The sequence below is a fragment of the Passer domesticus genome, chromosome 30 (genome assembly GCF_036417665.1).
Source record: "Passer domesticus isolate bPasDom1 chromosome 30, bPasDom1.hap1, whole genome shotgun sequence".
NCBI lineage: Eukaryota > Metazoa > Chordata > Aves > Passeriformes > Passeridae > Passer > Passer domesticus.
Window position 1 is genome coordinate 1,580,469 of NC_087503.1, and position 26,526 is coordinate 1,606,994.

A 26,526-nucleotide genomic window follows, 5' to 3' on the forward strand; every position below is an offset into this window, starting at 1 on the left:
GGACACTCAATGGGCCATGAACAGAAGATAGCCCCTGCAGGGCGTTATCAGGGCTGAGTCATGGAAGAGATAAAGAACACTGCCCTGCCTGTGTATAACAGTTTATGAAGATGGTGACTGAAAACATGCATTTGGTTACATCTTATACTGTAACCTGAAACAGTGGGGTAATACCTGCTGGGGGAGTGAACACCACCCCCCTTACCCAAACTGGCTCAGGTGTAAAACTCCCACCCCAGGAAGTCCACGCACACAGGGGACAATGTCACACTTGCCGCACCCCAGTGAGGCTCTCTGTCCCTGTCTCTTGCTCTCCCCCCTTTTCTCTTTCTTTTCATCTCTCTTTCTTTACCTCACATTTACTGTTCAATAAAATCCACTTTGGATTTGGTCTCCTTAGTACCTTAATTGGGGCAGAGGCATCTCTCCAACAGTTTCCTTAACTAGATTGTGACATTATTTTGGCACAGTGAGTTTAGGCACTGTTGTCTGACCCCAAGTGCCTTTGACAACAGCATGGTTCCCTCCTCTGAGGAGCTTGTGGCTCTTTCTGGAGGAAGTCTTGGAAACTTGGATGCCACTTTCTCTGAGGGATTTATGGGAGAACTGATGAAGGAAATGGCTGTTGTGGGTGGCCAGTGTGAAGAAAATACTTTCTTGTCCTTTCTTGAAAAGTTTGTTAAAATCACTGGAGAAAAGGGAGTGAATGATACCAGAGAGGCTGACAAGGTTCATTCACCGCAAGGTGAGGAAAACAAGGCTGCTAAAAGTCCTAAAAGAAGCCCAGCTCATCTAGCTAAATTTCCAAATAACTCCCAAATTGAGAGGGTTTAGGACTTTGCCAAATGTGAGAATCATTATTCTCTTTGTCCCTGGAGCCTTTGTGATCGTTCTACAGAAATTTGTTTCCTTTTAACAACCTGTATTGGTCCAAATTTCCACTTTTCTTTTATGGGAACCTGCCAGCAGCTGAGCTGGAGCTGTGCAGGAACCAATGAAACTTGGAATTGCCACAGAATTGCTTCTATTGTCAGTTTATTAATGCTTGGGATTTGTTTGCATTTTCATCATATGTGACTTGTCGGAAAATTAAATATTCATCAAAGTGGTTTATGCAGAGTTAAGTTTGATTTCTGCCAATTTTATTTTGTCCAGTGCCCAGGGGATGCTCAAGGGGTCTCTGTTCCTCTCGCCTTGGAGGATGCTTGGGAGGAGCTTGTGGGGGCTGTCCCTGTCTCTGTTACCCCAGACCATTCCCCAGGGGGTTTCCATCATTCTCACCCCAGGGAATGCCTGGGGAGGTCTCCCTCCCACTCACCCCTGTGTCAGAGGGGTGCTCAGGGCAGTCTCTGTCCCTCTCAGCCCAGGGGATGCTCAGGGGTCTCTGTCCCCTCACTCTGGGAGATGCTCAGGGGTCTCCATCCCTCTGGCCTCAGGGAATACTTGTGCAGGGCTGGGGACCAGGGGCTCTGTGTCCCTCTCACCGCTGAGAGTGCTTGGGGCTGGGGGGGCTCTCCGACCTTCTCATCCCTGGGAGGCCGGGGGGGTCTCTGTCCCTCTCAGCCCTGGTGTGACCCCACCCAAACATCATCGGGCTCAGAGGGACAGAGACACCCCCAAACCCCCAGAAGGGCTGGACCTGGGATCATGCTCATACCCTCTTCATCTATTTAGCCCAGAAATGAGTTCTGCACCTTTAAGGCTGGTTCTGAGATCGAAGGGAGGCAGGAAGTGAGCAGGTTTTTTAGAAACTGCACTCCTCCATATTCCGGCTGCTGGACAGATTGCAGGACAGGGCTCTCCTTTGGTTTTATTTCGTTCTTAGCTCTCTAAGGCAGATAAGTGCCCTGGACTGTAGTTTTTCTTTTACTTTAGAGCTGTTTAAACCTGCTCTGAACATCCAGAAGAGCACTGGCAGCTCCACCTGTGGCCCATTGGCCCGAGCCTGGTCCACGGCATTTCCAGTGATGGAGAAACTGATAAGAGACTGAGTGAGCAGAGCTACAGCCCACAGAGGGACTTTCTGAGTTTGTCATCTCTTTTGGAGCGTCAAGAGATTTTATTGTTTAAGATTCGTCATTTGCTGTGCTCATAAATGCTTTGTCTTTTAAATAACCAGGTTTTTCCACTTTTCTCCAAAGAAATCTTTTCCCAAACTGATTGGGGGAGAGGCTGCTTGAATTTGCTTTCTAGAGGAAACCCCTTTTCTAGGTTTTCTCCCAAATTTGCCCTAAACCAGGACAGGGCAGTGGGGAGAGGAGAGAGCCCCAAGTGACTGGATTGGGGGAGGCTGGAGAGAGGGAGCCCGGGACCCAAAACCCCCCAGCATCCCTGAGCAGGAGCCTGGAGAGGGGGGATCCACATGTGCTCTGGGATCCTTGGCAGCCATGAGACAGGGGACCACCAGAACCCCAGAGGGATGAGACTGGAAATGGGACACTCCTGGTGGCTTTTTTTGATTCACTTTTGCTTTTCAAGGTTTTTATGGATACCAGGTGACTTCTAGGGATGGACTTGGGCAAAGGACCTTCAGACACACTGTGCTCATCCCTTGTTTTTCCCCAAACCAGGATTTCCCCTTCCCAAATCTTGGCCCAATAGAGGAGAAGGCTGCAATGAAAAGGAAGAAGCCCTGAGACACTCAGGCAGGTGAGGAGGAAGTCAGTGCCCCTTTCCCCCTCTCTCCTGCTCCATCTCCCAGCCCAGCATGGCCCCTGGCTGCAGGACAACCCCACTGCCAACACCATTCTGCTGGGGATGCACTGGGGGATCTCCTGCCCCTTCCCTGTGGCATGGAGGCACATTCACAGGCTCTGGGGCAGGAGGGGGAACCGCGGGTGGTTTGGGGTGCGTGGCTGTGCTGCTCCCGGCGCGGTTCCCCCGAGCCCCCGGCGCGGCTCCGCCAGGCCCCCCCACCACGGCACTTGTCGGAGGTTCTTTAACAGAAATGCTGGTAAATTGACCCTCTGGAATTACACTAAATACAATTTCAAAAAGCTGCTGGTTTGCTGGGCAGTTTGCCGAATTCCACATTGTTGTTTCTTTCAATAAAACTGCACTTTAATAGGTCTTTGTAAATTTATGCTTGCATAAAATTTGTGGCTACCATGGGCTTCTCTCAAAACTAAATTACATAAAAATATTACACACTTATTACATGCTTTTAATCCCTCCAGTAAATCCTTCATGCTGTTATTTCAATCGCAGATTGTTCAACTTTTCAGTGCCTTATTTCCATTAATAGCATCAGAATAAGTTAAATTTTGTTGTACGTATAACTGTCCTGGGTTGACTATATGATGCTTTTATCCCCAATCGTCTTGTTCTGTTTATACCAAATAATAAGTTTTACATCTTTAAGACTCTCTTCCAGACAGTGAAGAGGGGAGGGAAGAAGCGCGCAGTTTGTTTTCAGACTGCTCTCACTCCTCCACATTCCTGCTCCTGGACTGTGTTGTCTGCAGATGGACAGACAGCCGGACAGAGCTCCTTTTTCCCTTTTTTTTCTGCTTTTAGTTAGTTTTAGCTAGCTGAGGCAAAGAAGTTCCCTGTACTGTGATTTTTTCCTTTTTTTCTTGGACCTGTTCAAGCCTGCTCTGGATTGAACACCCAGAAGAGCACCAGCAGCTCCACCTGTAGCCCCCCTGGCCGGGCCTGGGCCGCGGCATTTCCAGCTCCAGAGAGACTGATCAGAGACTGAGTGAGCCGAGCTGCAACCCGGGGAGGGGACTGTTCTGAGTTTGCTTTCTTTGGAGCAGTGAGAAGTTTTATTGTTTAATATTGTTTGGGTTCTATTGTTTAATAAACAGGTTTCTTTCCACTTTTTTCTCCAAGGAGATATTTTCTCCCGAACCAGTTAGAGGGGGGAGGGGCAATTGAATCTGCTTTTGTAGAGAAGCCCCTTTAGGAGTTATCTCCCAAACCTGCCCTAAACCAGGACAATAACTTTTAAGGATATTAATTTTTGATTCCGCGATGTTTAATTTAATGCAAATTCAGGGTTGATAAGATTAAGCAAAGTTAAACTTCATTATTGTTAGATTTGAGCAATGTTATGTTACATTCTATTAATTTGAATTCCTGTTGTTCTGGTTTGAAAGATAATGTGTGTATTCTATTTGCCATTTGTCACAGGTAAGGCGGTTATTGTCTGTTAATTGAGCTGTAAATTGGACCCCCAATGGCTCCCACAGATCTCCAAACACCTGCAAGGACCTCCAAGCTTTCTAAACTTCTTTTTGTGAGAGGAGCCTTAGAGCAGCTGTTTCCAATCCTAGTCCCAGACTTTCAAGATTTTGCATGTAAAGAATTATAAAGGTGGAATGAAACCTTTATCGAATTTGTCCCACGGGATTAAGGATGGCAAACCAGAGATATATAACCTATATATTATTTATATTATCTATCTATCTATCTATCTATCTATCTATCTATCTATCTATCTATCATCTACCTATCTATATTTATTTATTTTTTATATATTTTTATATATTATACATATATTTTATATATATATATTATATCCGATATATAGGATTAAGGATGGCAAACATATAGATTTCTGTAGATATATATTATCTATTATGGTAATGATTAGACAATATTACCTTAATCAGAAAAATTTACTCCGAGGTATAACAGCTGCAACATATTATATATCATATATAATATATCATATCATATTATATCATATACTAGGAAGTGATTTCAACGTAACTGCATTAAAGCAAAACCAGTTATTAAGCAGAGATTGATGTCACTCCATCTTGTTTTGGAAAGACAGGTATCTGCTAAGGAAGGCAGAAGCCTCTCCTAAAAGCAAAATGTGAACGCCCTCCCCCTGAATTGTTATAAATTTTAAATTAAGGGGCTCTCAGGAAAAAATATGGGAGCAGGAATAACAGTTCTTTATTAGGGAAACAATAAAAATATAAAATAAACAATGCAGTAAAGCAAGACAACACTGACAGAGTCAGAACACAACCTGACACCCTGTTGCTCAGGGTGTTGGTAGCAGTCCAATTGGAATGGTGGCTGCAGTCCTCCTGGAGTGCCAGGAGTGGTTCTGCTGGAGCAGGGATCCTGTAGAAAGGTGTAGTCTTCCTCCAAAGATCCAGTGGAAGAGGCAGCTGCTGTTTCTCTGGGAAAATCCAGTGGAGAAAGCCATGCTGGTGTTCCAGAATGTCAAGATTATATCTGGGTAGGAATGCTTGGCTCTCCCCTCTGGGCAGAGCATCTCACAATAGGATGCTGTAGTTCTTATCAGTCATGCAGTGCCATTCAATAGCCTTTATCAGCAGATGTCTGCCCAGAGGGAGGATTGGGTGTTGAAGAGATAAGGAAAACTGCCCAGTTAATAGAAGACAACTGCCATACAGAAGGCAAAGAGAATACAATCTGTTTGGCAATCCAGGACAGTGGGTTAGTGGGCTACCCTCAGGGAATGCTCGCCTGGTATTGAAGGGCAGGGTGGGAGCACCTGGATCTTGGAGCACGCAGCTGCCTCCCAGGTTTGGAGGTGCCTGAGGAGGGCTGGGACAACGCCAGGGACATCCTGCAGTGACATCCCCCCTGTCCCGCTCGGGGTGAGCTCAGTCCCAAACCTGGCCCTGATCCTAGTCTCAATCTCACTCCATGTTTAGACACACTCACAGTTCTGTATTTAATCTCATCCCAGTGCCAGACTCGTCTAGCCCCAGACCCATTCCCAATCCCAGCCCTAAAGCCAATCCCATCTCTAGCCTTAACTCCAATCCCAGTTCTAATCCAAATCTCAGCCCTAACTCCAACTCCACCCCCAAATCCAGCCCTATCCTAAATCCTCAGCCCCAAACCAAATCCCAGCTCTTCTCTGGGTTTGGGGGTGTCTCTGTCCCTCTGAGCCCGATGATGTTTGGGTGGGGTCACACCAGGGCTGAGAGGGACAGAGACCCCCCCGGCCTCCCCAGGGATGAGAAGGTCGGAGAGCCCCTCCAGCCCCGAGCACCCTCAGCGGCGAGAGGGACACAGAGCCCCTGGTCCCCAGCACTGCACAAGCATTCCCTGAGGCCAGAGGGATGGAGACCCCCTGAGCATCCCCCAGAGTGAGGGGACAGAGACCCCCGAGCATCCCCTGGGCTGCGAGGGACAGAGGCTGGGCCGAGCACCCCCTGGCACAGGGATGAGAGGGAGGGAGAGCCCCCAGGCATTCCCTGGGGTGAGAATGATGGAGACCCCCTGGGGAATGACCTGGCGTGACAGGGACAGGGACAGGGACAGCCCCCACAAGCTCCTCCCAAGCATCCTCCAGGGTGAGGCAGAGACCCCTTGAGCATCCCCTGGGCACTGGACAAAATAAAATTGGCAGAAATTAAATTTAACTCTGCATTAATCATTTTGATGAATATTTGATTTTCCAAAAAGTCACATGTGATGAAAATGCAAATAAATCCCAAACATGAATAAACCGATAATAGAAGCAATTCTATGGTAATTCCAAGTTTCATTGGTTCCTGCACAGCTCCAGCTCAGCTGCTGGCAGGTTCCCATAAAAGAAAAGTGGAAATTCGGCCCAACACAGATTAAAAGGAAGAGAAAGCACTGTGGGGCTGTCACAAGGGTGACAGGGATGAAGAGAATAATGATTCTCATATGTGGCAAAGCCCCTAAGCCTGTGAATTTGGCATTTATGCAGAAATTTAGCTACTTGAGCTGGACTTCTTGTGCGACTTTTAGCAGCCTTGTGTTCCTCACCATGGGGTGAGTGAACCTTGTCAGTCTCACTGGTATCATTTGCTCCCTTTCCTCCAGTGTTTTTAACAAACTTTTCAAGGAAGGAGAACAAAACATTTTCTTTACACTGGCCACCCACAACAGCCATTTTCCTCATCAATTCTTCCCTAAGTTGCTCAGATGTAGCTGCATCCAAATTTCTAAGAATTCCTCCAGAGAGGACCACAACCTCTTCAGAGGAGGGAACCATGCTGTTATCCAAGGCACTTGGAGTCAGAGAACAGTGCCTAAACTCGCTGTGCCAAAATAATGTTGCAATCTGGTTAAGAAAATTGTTAGAGAAATGCCTCTGCCCCAATTAAGGTGCTACCAAGACCAAATCCAAAGTGGATTGTATTGAACAGTAAATGTGAGGTAGAGAGAGACATGGAAAGAGAAGAGAAAAGGGGGGACAACAAGGGAATGACAGGGACAGAGACCTCCCCTGGGGTGGGGCAAGTGTGACAGGGCAGTGTTCTTTATCTCTTCCATGTATGAGCCCTGATAACAACCTCCAGGGGCCATCTTCTGTGAATGGGCCATTGAGTGTTCCTGCAGGACTGATAAAATGACATCATCCCATTGTGGGATGCTCCGCCCAGGGGGATGAGCCAATAATTCCTACCTGGATATAAGCTGAGCCTTGCAACACCGGTAGCACCTTGGCTACTGGATTACCAGAGGACAAGAGCTCCATAAGCACCACTGGACCTTCAGAGGAAGACCAGACCCTACTACAGGATCACTGCTTTGACAGAATCACTTCATCACTGCAACAGGACTGCAGCCACCATTTAATGGGACTGCTGCCACCACCCTGAGCAACAGGGTGTCAGGTTATATCCTGACTGTGTCAGTTTAAGGCCGTGTTTCTGTATCATTGCCTTGATCTTAATTTTCTTATTAAATTGTAATTCTGTCTTAGATTCTCCACCTGGTTTGCCCGCAAACCAGTGCAAAACTCAATGCACTCATCTCTTGTTTTCCTCCCAAAACAGAATTTCCCATCTCAAAACCACTGCCAGATGGAGGAGAAGGCTGAGCTTAAGGGAAAGATTCCCCGGGACACGCAGGCAGGTGAGGAGGTAGTCAGTGCCCCTTTCCCCCTCTCTCCTGCTCCATCTCCCAGCCCAGCATGGCCCCCGGCTGCAGGACAAACCTGCAGCCAACACCATCCTGCTGGGGAAGCCCTGGAAGGATCTCCTTCCCTTTCCCTGTGGCACAGAGGCAAATCCCATCCTCTCCTTGTTCTTCCTCCCCCAGACAAGGAGATGAGGATGGAGACCAGGGAGGACAAATCCCCACGGCAGAAACTCATGGAAGAGGCCATTTTGAGTGGTTCCATGGCACAGGAATCCAATGGGGAAGAAAAGACACAGAGATCCCATAGGATGAGGGGCTCCAAACCCAGCCCAGGGTACTCTGAGGAGGAAAGACACACCCTGGGCCAGGAAGGTGGAGAGAGCTTTAGCCAGAGCTCAGAGCTGGTGGTCCATGAGCAGCTTCATGATGGGGAGCAGCCCTACAAGTGCTTGGAGTGTGGGAAGAGCTTCAGGCAGAGCAGCAGCCTGATCCACCACCAGATGATCCACACTGGGGAATGGGCCTACGAGTGTGGGGAATGTGGGAAGGGCTTCAGCTACAGATCCACCCTTGTGACCCACCAACGCATCCACACTGGGGAGAGGCCCTATGAGTGTCCTGAGTGCCAGAAGAGGTTTCGGATCAGCTCAGATCTCCTCAGACACCAGCGGATTCACACCGATGAGAGGCCCTTCTGCTGCCCAGATTGTGGGAAGGGCTTCAAGCGCAATTCCCACCTCATCACCCACCAGCGCATCCACACTGGGGAGAGGCCCTACGAGTGCTGCACGTGTCAGAAGAGGTTTCAGACCAGCTCAAATCTCCACCTGCATGAGCGGATTCACAATGAGGAGAGGTCCTTCCGCTGCCCCGACTGTGGGAAGGGCTTCAAGCACAACTTCACCCTCGTCAGGCACCAGCGCATCCACACTGGGGAGAGGCCGTATGAGTGCGCCACGTGTGGGAAGGGATTCATCCAGAGCTCTGACTTGACCAGACACCAACGGAAGCACCAGTAAGGCAAGCCCTGCAAATGTCCCAACTGCAGGGAGAGCTTTGTGCCCTGCTCCAGCTTCATCCCTCATTGGAGGACCCATGTTGGGAAGAGCCATGGTGATCCATGTTCCCTGTGATCCATGCTGGGAAGACACCTGTCTCTTTTCCTGCCCCTGCCAATGACATGATGTGGGATCAAAGAACATGAGGGTCTGGCCAGGGCCGTGTCATTACATTCACTCTCACCTCAAGTCATTGCCAGGGGCAGGAAAGTGTCTCTCTCTCTCCCCGAGGAGAAGATTATCCTTTGCAGGGAGGAGGAAATTGTGGCCGGGAAGAGACAGTCCTTGTGTTGCAGTTTTCCCTTTTTCATAGCCCTTCTGTTGTCAATATTATTTTTGTTTCTTTTTGTTTTTTATCTCGTTGCTGTTCCCAATAAATTTTTCTTATCCCAGCCCGGGATCATTCCTTTTTGTGCTTTCCATGGAAGGCGGGAGGGCAGGGAGCAGCAGCGTGGTTTTAGCGGGAGCAGAAAATTGGGGAATCCCATTCCTAAACCCTGGCCCGTGGAAAGTGAGCATCCCAGCTGGGCCCAGCCCTGCTGGCCATGGCAACAGCCTTGGGAGCGGGTCCTTTGCCAAAGGTATAAAAGATTGGACAGGTGGAATTGAACCTTAATGCAATTTGTCCCACAGAATTAACAATGGAATACTAGATAAATTTATGTAAATACAGCTCTGATTGATTCTGATCATGACTAGACAGTATAGTTCGTTTACACCACAGACTAAATTTTATAAAATGAGTTATTTACTCCACTGTATTGGAGCTAAAACAATTATTAGATTATTCTGCTCTAGGAAGCAATTTTGAAGTGAACAGGGCCTTGCTGTAGTTGTTGGAGCCCGTAGCAGGCAGAGGAATTCTGTGCTTGGGGATGAGTGTGTTTCACTGGGTCAGGTTGTACAAAGCTCTTGCTCTGCATAATTCCTGAGATGGGGAATCCACTTCCCTGGAAGAACAGTTGCAGTTTTGTGCCATTCTCATAAATGTAAAATATTTTCTCCTTTAAACAATTGTAAATCTGCCCTCATTCAGCTCAAAGATACTGAGCCTTGTTCTGTCACTGCAAGATTTGGGAGAAAATAACTTTGACTACTTTTTTCATTTTCACAGACCTTGGAGAGGACGCAAAAACCTCTCAGGATATGTTTTGGAGGCCTCATCCCATAACCAGCAGGGAGAGGCGGCAGACTCTGGGCTCAGTGGTGTGGAGACTGAGGACAGAATAAGAGCAGCCGGGGAGGGATTGAAGGGTGGTTTCAAACATCCTGGAGTTTTTCTTTATTGTGTAAAACAGCCAGAGAAAGAGATAATGGCACCAAGGGCAGCTGGGGAGGCCCAGACTGGACACCAGGAGAAAGGAATTTCCTTCCCAGGGCAAGGCTGTGGTGCAAGATATCCCCCATTCAGAGCCTGGAGCAGCCCAAGGCTTTGTGTGGGCAGAGGCAGGCAGGAGGCAGAGCTGTCAGCAAAGGAAGGGGCCAGCCAGGTGGGGCAGCCGGGGGATGACGACAGCCTGCAGGGACAGAGGCGCAGGGCAGGGACACCGTAGGACAGTCTGGGCTGCACAGGGCACAGGGATGGGCAGCAGCTGCAAGGCCCTGACAGAGCCAACTTGGGCAGCACTTTGGCCATGGCAGACACAAAGAGCACCAAAGCCGCAGAGGGTCATTCAAGTCCTGCTGCTGTGTCTGTGCTGCTGAGCTGGGCCAGGCTCCTGGCCCAGAGGCAGCTCCTGGCAAGGGCAGCGCTGCAGAGAGACAGCTCTGGCCAGAAGCAGCTCCTGTGCACAGCCCAGCAGGGCTGGGGCACTGCCAGGGCAGCTCAGGGACAGCAGCAGGGCACAGACAGAGCTGACAGGTGCTCAGCAATGGCAGGGGCTGGGGGATGTCCCAGAGGGGGCTGTGTCACAGCGGCACCTCTCTGGCTGTGTCCTAGAGGCACAGAGCAGCTGTGATGTCAGCAAGGGTCTGTGTGACAGCACAGAGTGGGCTGTGTGAGGTCCCAGGTTGGGCTATGGCATCAGAGTTTGTTGTGTGAGGTCATTGAGCAGCTAGAGCATCATAGAGGGGATTCTGTGACATCACAGAGCAGGCTGTGACATCATGGCATGGCTGTATGGCATCATAGAGCAGGCTGTAAGGTCACAGTGTGTGCTGTGATACTAGAGAGTGGCAATATGGTATCACAGAGAGGGTTTTTTGACATCACTGAGGGGGTTGTGACATCACAGAAGTCTCTGTAATGTCACAGAGTAGGGTGTGAGGCCATGGAGCACACTCTGTCGTCATGGAAGGCGGCTCTGTGACATCAGAGAGTGGGTTGTGACATCACTAGGTGACTAAGTAACATCATAGAGCCAGATGTGACATTACAGAACAGACTGTGACATCACATGGTGACTTTGTGACATCACCAAATTTTCTGTGACATCACAGAGCAGCTTTATGGTATCACAGAGTGATATTCTAGCACTGGCCCGGTGATATCATGAAGGGGCTTTGTGACATCACAGAGCAGCCTGTGACATCACAGAGCAGTAGTGTGTCATCACAGAGTTGCCTGTGACATCATAGAGTAGGCTTTGTGACATCATAGAATGGATTCTGCCATCACAGGGCACCTGTGTGACATCACACAGGGGTTGTGACATCACAGAATGGCTGTGTGACATCCCAGGGGAGGATGTGTAATATCACAAGATTAACTGTGACATCATAATGAGGGCTGTGGCATCACAAAGGGGCTGTGTGTCATCACAGGGGCTGGGTGACATCACAGGGGGCACTGTGAGGTCACTGGGGAGGTCACTCTGCCCCAGCCCCCCTCACAGTTCCCCCAGAGCAGTCCAACCCTGCTCGTGCACAGAGGGGTCCCCTGTCCCCCCGGGTCCCCCTGCCCCCGGTGCCGCAGCCTCCCCCCGAGGATGTTCCATGAGATCGACCCCAGAGCCTGACACGGGGACGGGGGGCCGGGGCCCTGGGGGTGGGACAGGGGGACAGGGACCCCCCGGCAGTGTCTCCGTGTCCCCCAGGGCCAGAGCCTGGGCCAGGGCTCCTTCACCCTGTTATGAACGAGGGCTTGAGAGCACTGAAAAAATCCCCAGCAAGGGATCAGCAATGACCACAGTTAGTGGTAAGCAACAGCACCACAAAGTTCCTTCGGAAGAGAAACTCTTGACTGGACACTTCAGACACAACCAAGAAACAAACCAACAACAAAACCAGACAAAATCCAGGCAATCAAACCAGAAATGAACAGAGAACTCTCCCTATGTGTGTGTGTGTGACAACAGGACAGTGAGGGCAAGCATAAAAGAAATACGGCCTAAAAGCTGAACAAAGCTCAAACTTAACAGGACATAATTATATCTTTACCTAAACTGACACTGTCAACTTCACAATTTAGCAAAAGAACAGAGATTAACAGTATTTAACTTACCTTAAAACCTCTGACTTAGAAATTTAAAAGAGGAATAACACTTAACTGTATTTAACTTATTTTATAACTTATATTAAACTTAGCAAAAGTACAACTCTTAGCAGCATTTAAATACTTTTAGACCTTGTGACTTAGCCTGACTTACAGGCCTGACTGACTCAGCTATCCAAAGCACTCCAATCCCTCCAAGAGCAGCATTTCTGCCACATTTCCCCAGCACAGGCACTCCTGGGTGCACACAGACACAAAGAGTCAGTGCAAGGCACCTGTGAGAAATTCCCCTGAGGGCAGGAAATGCTCCCTGTGGATGCTTTGGCACCTCCCCAGCGGGTGAAGGGTTGAGCCTGGAGGAGTGGGGGGATCGGCCCAGGCTCCCTTGTTGTTCAGGATCCCCGAGTGCAGCAAACGGGAGAGTTCCCGGCTGGGAGAGGCCCCACTCAGAGGGAGTCGCTGGCCCAGGAGAGCTCCAAGGGGCTCCTTTTGCAGCGCTGTTTGTAGGGCCCCAAGAGAGGGGCTGCAGTCACAGCAATGGTTCATCCTGGCCGCACTTGGCATCAACAGCTTTCTTTGGCAGTGTGAGAACAGGGATGTTGTGCCACTGAGGGAACAAAAGCAGTTCCCAGGGCTGCTCCTCCAGAAACCAGGAGCTGGTTGGGCACAGCAGTGCCTGGAGCAGACAGTGTTTGTGCTGAGCTGCAGAGGAGCTGAGCCCAGGGGCTGTTGGCCAAGGCCGAGACCCAAGGAGCATTTCTGAGCTGGCAGGGCGGCCTGAGAAGGGGAGGGGGGAATGCAGCAGCACCGGGCCCATGGAAGCAAGGGACCATGGTGACACTGTGGGGCCCTGTGAGACCAAGGGACCATGGTGACACTGTGGGGCCCTGTGAGACCAAGGGACCATTGTGATATTGTGGGGCATCATGGAAAATTGTGGAGATAATTGTGACTTTGCAAGGCCTCATGGAACCATGAATAGACCATTAAGACTCTTCACAGCCTCATGGAAATAGGGGGCCACTGTGACATTGAGGGTACTCATGGGATCATGGAGACCATTGTGACACTATGAGGGCCCATGGAAAAAGCAAAGCTTTGTGAAGCTGTGAGGCCTCATGGAACCAGTGAGACCATTGTGACCCTGGAGGTCCCCACAGAACCAAGAGGACAATTGTGATACTGTGGGGCCTGGTGAAACCAGGAGGCCTTTGTGACACGGCAGGGCTGCATGGAACCAAAGCTCCAGGGTGACACAGAGGGGCTTCCTGTCATCAATGGTCCATTGTGATGTTGTGGAGACAAAGGAGACCATTGTGACACAGCAAACCTTCAGGGTCCAAAGGTCCACTGTGACATTGCAGGGCTCATGGAACAGAGGAGTAACATGATATTGCAGGGCCTGGGGAACCATGGAGACCATTGTGCACTGCAAGGTCCCATGGAATCATTGGGACCATTGTGACACAGTGGGGCCTTCTGGAACCTGGGGTCCATTCTGACATTGTGTGACCTCATTGAACCAAGGGGCCAGTGTGACTCTGCTGAACCCCATGGATTCAAGGCGCCATTGTGACACTTCAAGGCCTCGTGTAACCAAGGTGTCATTGTGACACCATGGGACCCCATAGAACCAAGGGGACACAGAACAGCTCTGGCTGGTTTGGCATCCTGTAGACTGCCTGACTGGTCCAGCTGACCTTGGCATGTCACATCTTATCTGCTACTGAAACACTGGTGCTCTGTGTGGTAAAGAACTCTTCTCCTCCTCCAGGAACATACGGCCACAATTGGGATTTCACCTCCAAATTTCCTTATATCTAGGCATTGTTCCTGTAAGAATATTGCCAGGTCAAGTCTGGCTGGCAGTGGTTTGATGAGGGTCACCTCTCACCTGTCCCCAAAACACTGGGAAAGGCTCTGTGCTTTATCATAGCATGGGTTCCTGCTGGGTAATTAATAATTAGCATTGACAACTCCATTATTCCAGAAGGCTGATCAATCACTTTAGTATACTATACTACACCATTAAGAAAAACCCATCACCCTTGCAGGCTGTCCAATTCAGCTTTGACCAGATAGGTCAATTGAATTTGTTAAAAGATTACCATCAAGTGCCCTCCCCCAACACAACTAAAACCAAACACCTACAAACTAGAACACATACAAAATAACCCTACAACTAAAATTAAACACAAAAAGCCACAAAAACCAACCATAAAACCAGTCCTAACACAACCCAAGCACAACTCCCACCAGAAGTTACCAGCAGGTCAGGTGTTAATCCTTTCAATACTTCAATCCTCCCTCGAGTAAAAAAAAAACAAAAAAAAACAAAAAAAAACAAAAGAAAACAAAATAGAAGCATATAAAAAAACAACATGAAACCATCAAAGTCAGTAAAGAAGAATTTAAATCCCAAATATAAAAAAAAAAAAAAAAAAAAAAAAACAGAAAAAAATACCTTAATCTTAAAAAGAAAATAATCTTATAAACTATGGAGAAAAATCTCTTTTTCTTTATAACACATAAAACTATAAAAAAATAAATTAATATAAAACAAAAACCTGCATATTCAAATAAACAAATGTTAAAATAACTGTAATTTCATCAAAAGTTTAAACAGAAAAAAAAGTAGTCCAGTACCCCCAAGAGAAGATCTCTATTCCCAGACATATAAGTAATTTTAAAAGTAAGTAATAAAAACTTTTACCTTTAAGGAACTCATCTTTAAAACAGTACCCCATACGTCAACATGGCCCATCAACAAGCTGTAAAAAAACCTTGTAGCAATAAAACCAACTTCACAATAACAAAGTTCCCCAGACAAGTTATCCATGACAAAATTAAGAGCCACAAAAAAAATCTAGTTTTTCCTCTTGTAAAGCAAATCACCAAACCTTAACAAGAAAAATTTCTCTCCCTAAGAAAACTAAAAAAGACTATTCTAGAAAGAATAAACTAACTAGAAATTTCAAGTTTAGTTTTTAAACAGTCAGTAAAAAAAAAGGTCTAAAGCAAAAAAGTGTTCTAAAGAGTTTATTTGAATTCTTACTACATTTTTCCTTTATTTACTTATAATAAAATTTTCTTTATATCCACTTAAAATTTGAAACCTTCTTTACCTTTCTCCTAATCCAATTTCACAAAAAAAAAAAACCATAAATAATTAACCGACAATAAAACCCACCACACTCATCAACACATTAATTAAGAAATCTCAAAATTAGAAAATCTTACATTAACAAACCAAAACAGCGATAATATGATAATAAACCTTTTACTAAAGTTTCTCTGATTTTATAAAGTGCGCAGTAAAAGCTATTTTATTAATTTGAGCTCCTGAGAATCTCTTGTCATTATTTCTCCAGCGAGTCCAACTCACGGTACACAAACAATTGTAAATCCTTTTAAAGTCTCACTGAGAGAGGTGTTTGGAGGATGGGAGTCAGGGCTTGTCTGTCCTGCTTGGCACAGCCCAGGCAGAGCTTTCCCAGCCACATTCCACTCTCCATTTCCCAGCTGGAGCCGCTGGTGCCTCTGAGTTCTGCTGGCCCAGCCCCAGGGACGCTCTCCTTGTCTGCCCATTCCCCCACGGTCTCTGGGCAGGGATGGCCTCAGTGGGGGCTGCTGACATCCTCAGCAACTTGGGAGGCTGCTGCTGGATTTCACTGCTCCAGAGGCTTGTTCAGCCTGCAGCTCTTCAGTGCAGGAATTCAGTGTCCCAGGGCTCATTAACATTCAGAACACCTTAACAAGCCAAGCGTCTGGGAATAATTAATTTAAGTTTTCAAATCATTTGTGGCTAATTACACAGATTTCAGATGTGCATTTAAACTGAATATATTCTATTTAAAAAGACAAGGAGAAAAGGTTTTTTAGGTCCTGTTAGTGGTTTTTTTCCCAATAATAAATTGATATGCGCAATCTCCAGTTGACACTGAATCCAAGTACCTCCTCATCCAGTCTGAATAGATATGAAAATCAAGACCCTTCATGGCTGACAATCAATCAGACTCTGTCCCTACCCCCACCCCCCCATTTCCCCCATCCAAGCCCTGGCACTCAGAGCAGCCTTGTGCAAATCTCAGCTCCCTCCAGCCCAGGCTGCAACTGCAGCTTTCAGCTCCTTGGCTCCAGCTCCCACCTGCTTTCCTTGGAGAAGGAGCTGCTCGAGACACAGAGGGATGTTCATTGATTGTCAGCCAATAAAGCCAAGGGAAGGCACAGCTCCATTAAATGCAAAAGTCATTCTTCTCCCTGGCTCTGCCCTGCCCCTGATCCCCACAGACTGTCCTGTTTCCTTCATCCCTCCTTTGCCAGGCACTTTCTGGGACAAGGGAGCTCTGCTCTGGCTATGGAGGGAGATCCAAGTGCAGCCACTGGCGTGGGAACCACAACTCATCAGTTTTGTGTCCTTTGGGGGACCAGGAACTGGTGAGACTCTGAGGCACAGAAGGGTTTCTCTTCATGGCCAATATAATAAATGTGAACATGATAAAATTTAATAATTTAATAAACATGAAAACCCTTCCCTGAGCTCCCTGTGACAGCAACATCTGACATGTCCACCATCCACAAGGGATTGCCATATGAGAAGGATTTTAGACAGAGACATAGGAAGAGGTGATATAAAAGATAAAAACACAACTAAGATGCTGACTAAGAAGGTATTTAAAGTTTTGAAAATTTGGGCAACTCCCTGATGCTCAAAGCATGAGGCCAGTCAAGGGAGACACATTGGAATAACCAGAGAACAGCTGCAGGAGGAAATCTGGGAACCAGGGGAAGGACATAGATCCAGCTGCTCTAAATGAAGAGATGTCCTTAGAAACAGCCATTTAACCAGGAGAGCTGGAAACGCCTGAAGGAAGAGGGCCGTGAAATACTAGACTGAATGTTGCTGATAAAGGTAGAGGGGAAGATCAGTATTTTTTCCCCTGCCATCAGTAGAAGAATCTGTGAGATCCAGGAAACTCCTGTTCCTGGTGGGAAAACTTTGCCATTTCTTATAAGTACTCATGTAATCCAGATAAGAAATATTTTCTGGTGTATTATGAAACTAACAGGTATTAAAACCTGTGCCCCTTTCCAGGCAGACATCAGCTGTATGCCCATGAACAGGCAGTGCCACTTGTGCCCTGAGGTGCCCAGCTGGGATTGGATCTCTCCGAGAGCACCTGAGGGAGAGCAGAGCACCTTGCAAGCTGCAGGTCCCTGCCAGCCCCGCAGGGCTCCTGTCCCATCAACATCTGCTCTGCTGCCAATCACAGCTGGGATAGCACCGCCCCTGCTGTGTGATTGACAGCTCTGCCAGGGCTGGGGGCGGGGCTCTGTCCCACCACAAACCAAGGCCTGACCCGGCCCTGGCCCCACACGGGCATTCCGAGCATCCCGAGGTGTCTCGGGACATCGATCTCATCCAGCCTCTGACAGCGACCACGGTGACACTCCGGAACCTCATGGAACCAAGGGTCACTGTGACAATGCGGGTCCAAGGAAACTATGGTGGGACTGTGGAACTTCATGGAATCAAGGAAACCATTGTGCAGTTCAGGGGCCCTGTGGAAGCAAGGGTCAATGATCAAACTGTGGGGCCCATAGAAACAAGGAGCCATTGTGGCACAGCAGGGCCGCAAGGAGCCAAGGGACCACTGTGACTCTGTTGGGGCTCATGAAAGCAAGAAGCCATTGTGACATTGCCAGACTTCATGGAATCAAGGAGACCATTGTGATGGTGTGGGGACCCATGATATCAGCGGAACATGGAACAGGTCTGCCTGGTTTGACCTCCTGGGGCCTGTCTGACAGGTCCCGCTGAATTTGACATGTCAAGGGCCACTTCCCATCTGACTGTGAAGCACTGGGCTCCGTGCTTTCCTTCCTATGGAAAAGAACTATCTTTCTTGTCTAGGCTCCCATGGCTGAAATTAGGATTCCACCTCTAAAATTTCCTATATCCAGGGCTTTCTCCCAGACAAAATCTGCCAATCCAGTCAGGTCTGGCTAGCCTTGGCCTCTGGTGACTGCCTCTCATCTGCCCCTTGGGCTTGGCTGTTTTCTTCCTGTGGAGACCACTGAGACACTGTGGGGTGTTGTGGAGCCAAAGGGCATTGTTCCACGGTAGGAACTTGTGGAACCAAGGGGATCATTGTGACACTGTGGGGTCTTGAGGAACCATGGAGACCATTGTGTCACTTTGGGTTCTTGTGAAATGCAGGGGCATTGTGACACTGCAGAGTACCATGGATCCAAGGGACCATGTGACACTGTGGAGCCTCACCAAACCAAGGACGTCACTGTGGCTCTGTTGGGCTGCATGGTCCCAAGGGGCCAGTGTGAAGCAGCAGGGCTTTGTGGAACCAAGAGGCCATTGTTGCATTTCAGGGCCTCATGGAGCCAAAGGGCCGTTGTGATCCTGTGGGGCACCGTGGATCCATGGAGACCACTGTGGCACTGCAAGGCCCCATGGAATCATTGTGACACTCTGGGCCCCCACAGAACCAAAAAGCCATTGTGACCCTGCAGGGCCTCATGGAGGGAAGGGGTCATTGTGACACTGTGGGAAGCTGTGGAACCATTGTTGCATTACTGGGCCCCAACAGAACCAAGGGGCCATGGTGACACAGCAGGGCTTCATGGAACACAAACACCATTATGACACTGTGGGGCCTTTTGGAACCATGGAGACCATTAAGATCCTTAAGGACTTGTGTAACCAAGGGGCCATTATGATGCCACAGGACATCATGGAAGCAAGAGAACCACTGTGATGTTGCAAGACTTCATGGAAGCATACAGCCATTGTGACACTGCAGGGCCCTGTGGAACCAAGAGAACACAAAATAGGTCTGGCTGCCTTGGCCTCCCAGGAGTCACCTGACAGGTCTGGCTGACCTTGGAATGTGGAAGGCCACTCCCATCTGCCCCTGAAACACTGGGGCTCTGGGCTTTCCTTTGTATGCAAAAGAACTCTCCATCTTTTCCAGGTATCCATGGCCAAAATTAGGATTCCACCTCCAAATTTCTGTGTATCCAAGGATTGCTGCCAGAGAAAAGCTGATGGACAGACAGGTCTGAATGGTCTTTAACTCCTGAGGGCCAGTACTGACCTGTTTTCCAAACACTGGAAAGGGCTCTATGCTTTTCTCTTTTTGGAAAAATTCCTCCTTCTGCAGGCACAAATGTCTGAAATTAGGATTCCACATTCATAATTTTGAATATCTAAGGGTTGCTCCCAGACAAACCTGCCAGGACAGACAGGTCAGGCTTGCCTTGGCCTCTGGTGGCTGCCGTTCATCACCTCCTGAAACATGGGGGTTCTGTGGTTTCCTTCTTATGAAGACCAATGTGACACTTTGTGGCCTTGTGAAATGAAGGGGCCATTGTGACACTGCAGAGCACCATGGATCCAAGGGACCATTGTGACACTCTGGAGCCTCGTGGAACCAAGGACATCACTGTGGCTCTGTTGGGCCCCATGGTCCCAAGGGGCCAGTGCGAAGCAGCAGTGTGGGAGTTAGCCCGGCTGTAACTCAGCGTCAGCCAGATTTTACCCCGAAAGAACCTGGCATGAGGTTCAAGCCCTGGGAATCATTTGTTTAACTTCAAATGAGCTTGGGAATTCTCCCATAAGCCTTTAGTTTTGTTATGCTAAGTTGTCCAAGTTCTGCTTCCCTACTGGTTACTTGTTTCCCCTATATGGGTATTGTTCTAGTTCTCTAGCCCCAAGTGTATATGTTGTTGCTTTCCCTTTATCTCAGGTCTTTGGATCCTGCCCTTTGTACTGTGCTCAACTTCTCCATGTTTATTGTTTTTCACCCCATTATTGAATTTCTTTTTGGGCAACTCCATTGAACCCGCTCCTTTTCATTTCTGCCACTCTCGCTCTTAAGTCAGGGAACCAGAGAGGTTTTTCTCAGCCACCCTCACTGCGACATCTGGCCCCTGAGCAGGGACCCTGACATTCAGTTGCGTCAGCTGGGGTTAGCTGAGAGATAGGCCAGGGCTCCCTGGGATTGTGGATTGTGCCGGGCCCAGTGGATTTCCCATCACTTCGAGGGACCTGAGCCAGCATGGGTGGGGATGATGATGGTTTCCTCCTGTGGAGGATTGCAGGTGGGTTTGGGAAAATGGAGGACATTTATCACCCATTTTGCCACTGTGTTTATAAAATATGTATCCACATCCCAAAAATGATTTGGGGCGTTCCGGTGGCTGTTCCCCCCAAGGCGGAGAAGGAGAAAAATGGGTGGCCAGTTGTCCAAAGTAGAAAGGAGCTTATATGGACACTTCAAGTTAATTCTCACAGATCATGACAAAATATTTTCAAAGAACAAATTAAAATCAATCATGAGGTGGATCATTAAAAATTTTCCAGACACTTATGCTGATGAAATCCATACCACTGTATATTGTGACTCTGTGGGATTTAAATTGTACAACCTTTCGATCAAAAGGGACCCCATTGCACCCTGCATGCTCCCGTTCTTCCACACCATCCTTGAGACCCTTCACCAGCAAGCTGTGTGTCGAAAACTAGATCCATCAGTCACTCCTAACCCGGGACCTCCCCTGAAACCTGCCTTTCTTGGACTCTCCATGATGGTCCAAGATGGCAATGGCCACGCTCTCTTGGAGCATTGTACCCTGGAGACCCAAGGTGGAAGAAGCCCGAATGTGGCTCGGGAGCCTGGCCATCCTCCCTCCATCTTGCCTCCTCCACTTCCTGCTCCCACAACCTTCTCTTCCACTCTGAACGAACCTCCAGACTCCACCCCCGTAACAGCAGGCCATGCCTCCAGTGTCAATCATCCTCTCCACCTTGGGCCATGACTCCAGAAATCCACCCTGAATGTCCGCCATCCTAAATAAAGGCCCTTCCTCCCCAACACCTGACAAAAGGGTGGCACCCACTGCCTTACCCTCCAGCAACAATATAACCCCCATGGTAAAAGATACTATACCTGGCTGTCACACTAATCCAAGTGTTTCTGCTCCAAGTTATTCTTCCTCCCCAGAAGACAGTTTGGATTCCCCAGAGACACCTCTCCCCTCAGGCCTAGAAGATCCCTGGGAAAGGATCTGGAAAGAAGCAGTTAAGGAAGGAGACTGGCAAATAATCTTGAAACTCTTCATTGTCCCAAGACATTAGGAAAGAAGGGAGCAGAATCCCAGGTATTAGCCATTGGTTTACAGGGAAATCAAGGAGCTGTGTAGGGCAGCTAAAGACTACAGGCAGGACTCACCTTGTTTTAATGGCCTAATGAGGGCCATGTTTACAGCACATGTCACCCCCTATGATTTAAAATATATTTTGACCATGTTTTTATCACCTACAGAATACACCCTGTGGGAAAGGGGGATGGAAGTGTTTACTAAATCAATTAAAAGCAGACTATGCTAATAATGAGGCAAGGGTGCAATTGACAATCAGCCATCTAGCTGGAGAAGGACAACACAGCCTGCCAGATGATCAAGCAGCAGGTATCCCCAGAGAAGTATTGGACGATAGAAAAGAGATGGCTTTGAAAGCTTTAATCCAGGTACCGAATGGTAGCACTCCCAGTTTGCACTATGTAAACATAAGACAAGAACCCGGAGAGCCCTGCATGAAATTGATTGATCGCCTTAAACAGGCACTAGAGAAACAAGTCTGGGATGAAAAGACTCAAAATGAATTACTAAACTCATTGGGGGTAGCCAATACCAACCTGGAATGTAAGAAAGGGCTGCTTGCCCTTCCACTAGAGATGGAACCCACACTCCTGCAGATGACTGAGGCTGTAATTGCCTCAGGACCACAGAACATGTAGCGGCTGTACAAGCCCAGGCCATTGGGAAGGAGTTGCAGAGGCCCTAGTGGCAATGCCATTCCCCTTGAAGGGGCCCCAGCAACAATTACAGGGCCCAAAAATATGTTTCTGGTGTGGTCAACAAGGACATTTCAGAAAATATTGTCTCTCGGGTAGGGTGTATGCGGTCCCTAACAATAATCAACATCAAACTAAGCAGAATTTGGCTTTTTGCAATGGCCCAGTGCAGGTTAGGATGATGATCCACCCTCACAGCTGGCCCAGGGCAGGCCTGGAGTGGCCTTGGTGACACTTTTGTGGCACCTTGGGCTTGGCACAGCCTTGAGGATGGTCTATGTTTTCAACAGAGAAACTCAAGAGATTTAGATTGCTTCAAAGAATTAAAAAGACAAAATCCCACTTTGGCTGTGTGCAGTCAGATCTCCAAGCAAAGCAGATCCCAAGTGAGTGAGGAGAGACAGGATGGGGATGGGGAATGTGGAGCAAGGTTGTTGACACTGGGACAGAGCTCAAGGCACAGCTTCTCTGAACAGGCCAGACCTCCTTAGGAGAGTCCCTGGATCAATATCAGTCACGGAATGCTTCAATCACCTCTTGTGTAATAAGAAAAATAATAAAATACATCCTTGAAAATAGGAATACATATTTACTAGAAAATCTTTGAAATATTTCTCCAGCAAGAAAACTTCATGAGGAACAGCACTAGAGCAGAGGGAAATCAAGGCAGAGCCATGGTTTGTCAGGACTTGTTTGATCCTAATGAGCCCCAAGGTGCATTTGGAGCTGAGCCCTGGAACTTCAGGCCCTAAGAGGGGATTGTGCCAACCTGTCCAGGAGTCAAAGTCAGAGGAAACATCCAAAGTGTCTCAAAGCATGAATGTGACCCAATGAGGTCCATCCCCATCACAGGCTTCTCATCGACACATTAGAGGAGAGAATTGGAAGCCAGGATGGCACAAAAACTTCTCAAAGCCTCAGTGTGAAAAGGAAAAATCAAAGTACTTTAAAAACCTTGAGTATCTCAAAGTATTAATGAGCCCCACTGAGTGTCAATGCAAAACTCTGAAGGGACTCGTTGAAGCAGATAATTGGGGCCATGATTGCACAAACCTCTCCCAGAGTCTGTATCAAAAGGGAAACAAAAAGTAGCCTAAAAAACTGAAGTACCCTGAAGCATTAATGAGCACCACTGAGTGTTGTTACTGACAAAGCCTCTCCAGGGACTAATTACAGCAGATAATTGGAGGCCATGATTGCACAAACCTCTCAGAATCGCCAAGGCAAAAGCCAAACCCAAAGTCCTTTGAAAAACCTGCAGTACCTGGGAGCATTCAGGAGCCCTCAGGGCCATTGCTGAGCAAGGCTCCCCAGGGACTCCTTCCAGCAGATCCTTGAGGCCACTGGGATGTGGGCTAGGGGGGGATGCTGAGGGCAGGACAAGGGGCTGACAGTGCCCAGCCTGGCTGGGGCTGCGCCAGGAGGCCCCAGGGCCTCAGGACAAGGTGTCTCCTCCCAGCCCTTGCTGGCACAGACCCTGCTGCTGTGCCCCAGGACACCAAGACTTGGCTTCTCTTTGTCCCCACCTGTCATCAGTGCCTCCAGTTCTCTGCTCTGCCTGGGGCCTGGGGACACTTTCTCAGTCGTGTCCCTCAGTGGGACCCATTAAAAGTCCAAGAAACTTTGGAGTTGGATTCTGACTTGGAGTTCTGGAGAGGTTTCTTCAGCTGCCTCTCAGGGACTGATGTTCAGGGCATGAGCACAAAGCCCCAGAGGGTCATTAAAGTCCTGGTGCTGTGTCTGTGCTGCTGAGCTGGGCTGGGCTCCTGGCACAGAGGCAGCTCCTGGTAAGCAAGAAGAGCTTCAAAAGCACATTTCTCTTGACGAGCAGCTCTTGTGGCAGCCCAGCAGGGCTGGGGCACTGCCTGCAGCCACCGCGGGCACAGCCCAGAGGCACAGAGAGCTTCAATCAGTCAGGGCTGGGAAGGTGCTGAGAAGTGCCTGGGGCAAAATCACTGCCAGCCCTTGGCACAGGAACCTCTGGCTGCAGGACAATGCAGCTGCAGCTCCTGGAGCCATCTCCTAAAGCTGGAACATCCCAATGCCTGCAGACTCTGTGAGTACATTCTCTGATTCTCTCTTGTGCAGAGCAGCCAGGGTGCCCAGGGCTGTCCTGCAGAGCAGGCTCCTGCAGCCCAGGGCGCTGTGCTGGGGCAGGGACTCTGCTGCCTGCCAGGGACAGCTCTCAGCCGGCCTGGGGAGCTGCTCCCAGCACTGGGGGACAGGATCTGGGGGGAAGGAGACAGCTGGTAAGGCTTGGAAGTGTTCTCCTTGTGTGGTGAGGATGCTGCATTGTTCAGGACTGCTCCCAGCATGGTATTTACCTCCAGAACATTTCCATGTAGATGAGGAGCACATTGAAACAGCGGCTGCATAAAAGGGGAAATCCTGCTTTTTTAATCTAGTGTTCTCAGTTGCCTGGACAGGAAATTGCACATAGCTCTTAATCTCTTAGTTCAGGCCGTAAAAAAAATAAAAATTCTTGAAGATCTGAATATACTTGGCAGTGACAGAAATCAGCAGAGGATGCCTTAGAGGCAGCATCAGTGTTTCTTTTCCAGCCTCCTCAGCATTGCTCTGGCATTGCTTTCAGAGCCTGCAGAGCCAGAGCTGCCCCTGGGCAGTGCCAGAGCTGGGAGGGGTCTGCAGGGCAGAGCTGAGCCCCCAGGGCTGGGCTGGGTTGGGCTCTGGCAGCACTGGCAGGGCCCAGCGCTGGGCACAGGGAAGCAGCTGCTGGCAGGGACAGCTCCAGGCAGCAGAGCCCTGGGCAGGCAGAGGGGGGGAAAGTGCCCCCAGGCTGTGCTGGGATATTTAAAGTCCTCTCCAAACCCAACTATTCCATGATTGCTTTTCTTACAGATCCCCATGCCAAGACAGCAGAAATGTCTAACAGCAGCTCCATCAGCCACTTCCTCCTGCTGGCATTGGCAGACACGCGGCAGCTGCAGCTCCTGCACTTCTGCCTCTTGCTGGGCATCTCCCTGGCTGCCCTCCTGGGCAACGGCCTCATCATCAGCGCCGTAGCCTGCGGCCACCACCTGCACACGCCCATTTTCTTCTTCCTGCTCAACCTGGCCCTCAGCGACCTGGGCTCCATCTGCACCACTGTCCCCAAAGCCATGCACAATTCCCTCTGGGACACCACCACCATCTCCTACAAAGGATGTGCTGCACAGGCATTTTTCTTTCTGTTCTTCATCTCAGCAGAGTATTATCTGCTGACCATCATGTGCTATGACCCATCTGCAAACCCCTGCACTACGGGACCCTCCTGGGCAGCAGAGCTTGTGCCCACATGGCAGCAGCTGCCTGGGCCAGTGGCTTTCTCAATGGTCTCATGCACACGGCCAATACATTTTCCTTGCCCCTGTTCCATGGCAATGCCCTAGGCCAGCTCTTCTGTGAAATTCCCCAGATCCTCAAGCTCTCCTGCTCACAGTCAAACCTCAGGGAATTTGGGCTCATTGTGTTTTCCATGTCTTTAGCATTCGGCTGTTTTGTGTTCATTGTTTTCTCCTATGTGCAGATCTTCAGGGCTGTGCTGAGGATCCCCTCTGAGCAGGGACGGCACAAAGCCTTTTCCACCTGCCTCCCTCACCTGGCTGTGCTCTCCCTGTTCCTCAGCACTGCCACGTTTGCCTACCTGAAGCCCCCCTCCATCTCCTCCACATCCCTGGATTTCGTTGTGTCACTTCTGTACTCGGTGGTGACTCCAGCCCTGAACCCCCTCATCTACAGCCTGAGGAACCAGGACCTCAAGGGTACCCTGAGGAAAATAATGACTGTATCTTTTCTGAAGCAATAAACTCTTTTTTTTTTTCTGCTCATAACCTTGTAACTCTTGGCAATCTTGGCCATTTTCTTCCTATTTGTCCATTTCTTCATTGGGACCTTTTCTTATTATTTTTCTGGTGTTAAAATGTTTTTATAAAAGACTGCAGTACTACTCTGAGCATTTCTACATGAACTTCTAATTCTCCTTTGTAACACAAAGACTTTCAGGAGGCTTGTTCCCTCTGCATTTGAATAAAAACAAGTGTCTGTCCTGACCTCTGTGCCCAAGGCATTTCCTGTGCCCTTCTCTGGCTCTGCAGGGGCAGTGCCTGTGAGCAGAGGTGGAGGGAAGGGGCTCCCAGCACAGCAGCACGGCCAGGGACAATGGCCCTGCCTCTTTACACATCTGCTCCTCCCAGCTCCACACTCCCCTTCACAGCCCTGCCGTGGGTGCGAGGCCGGAGTGCTCTGGCAGCTTGGTCACTGTCCTGCTGCGTGTCCGTGCTGTGCCCTCAGGCAGGGACAGGCCATGGGCACTGCTGGGACACAGCTGGGC

At 49.0% G+C, this 26,526-nt stretch overlaps 1 pseudogene; it reads left to right on the forward strand.

Annotated features, from left to right (window-relative positions):
- The window catches only part of LOC135287561 (zinc finger protein 345-like), a 737,501-nt pseudogene that overhangs the window by 32,397 nt on the left and 678,578 nt on the right, over positions 1-26,526 (forward strand).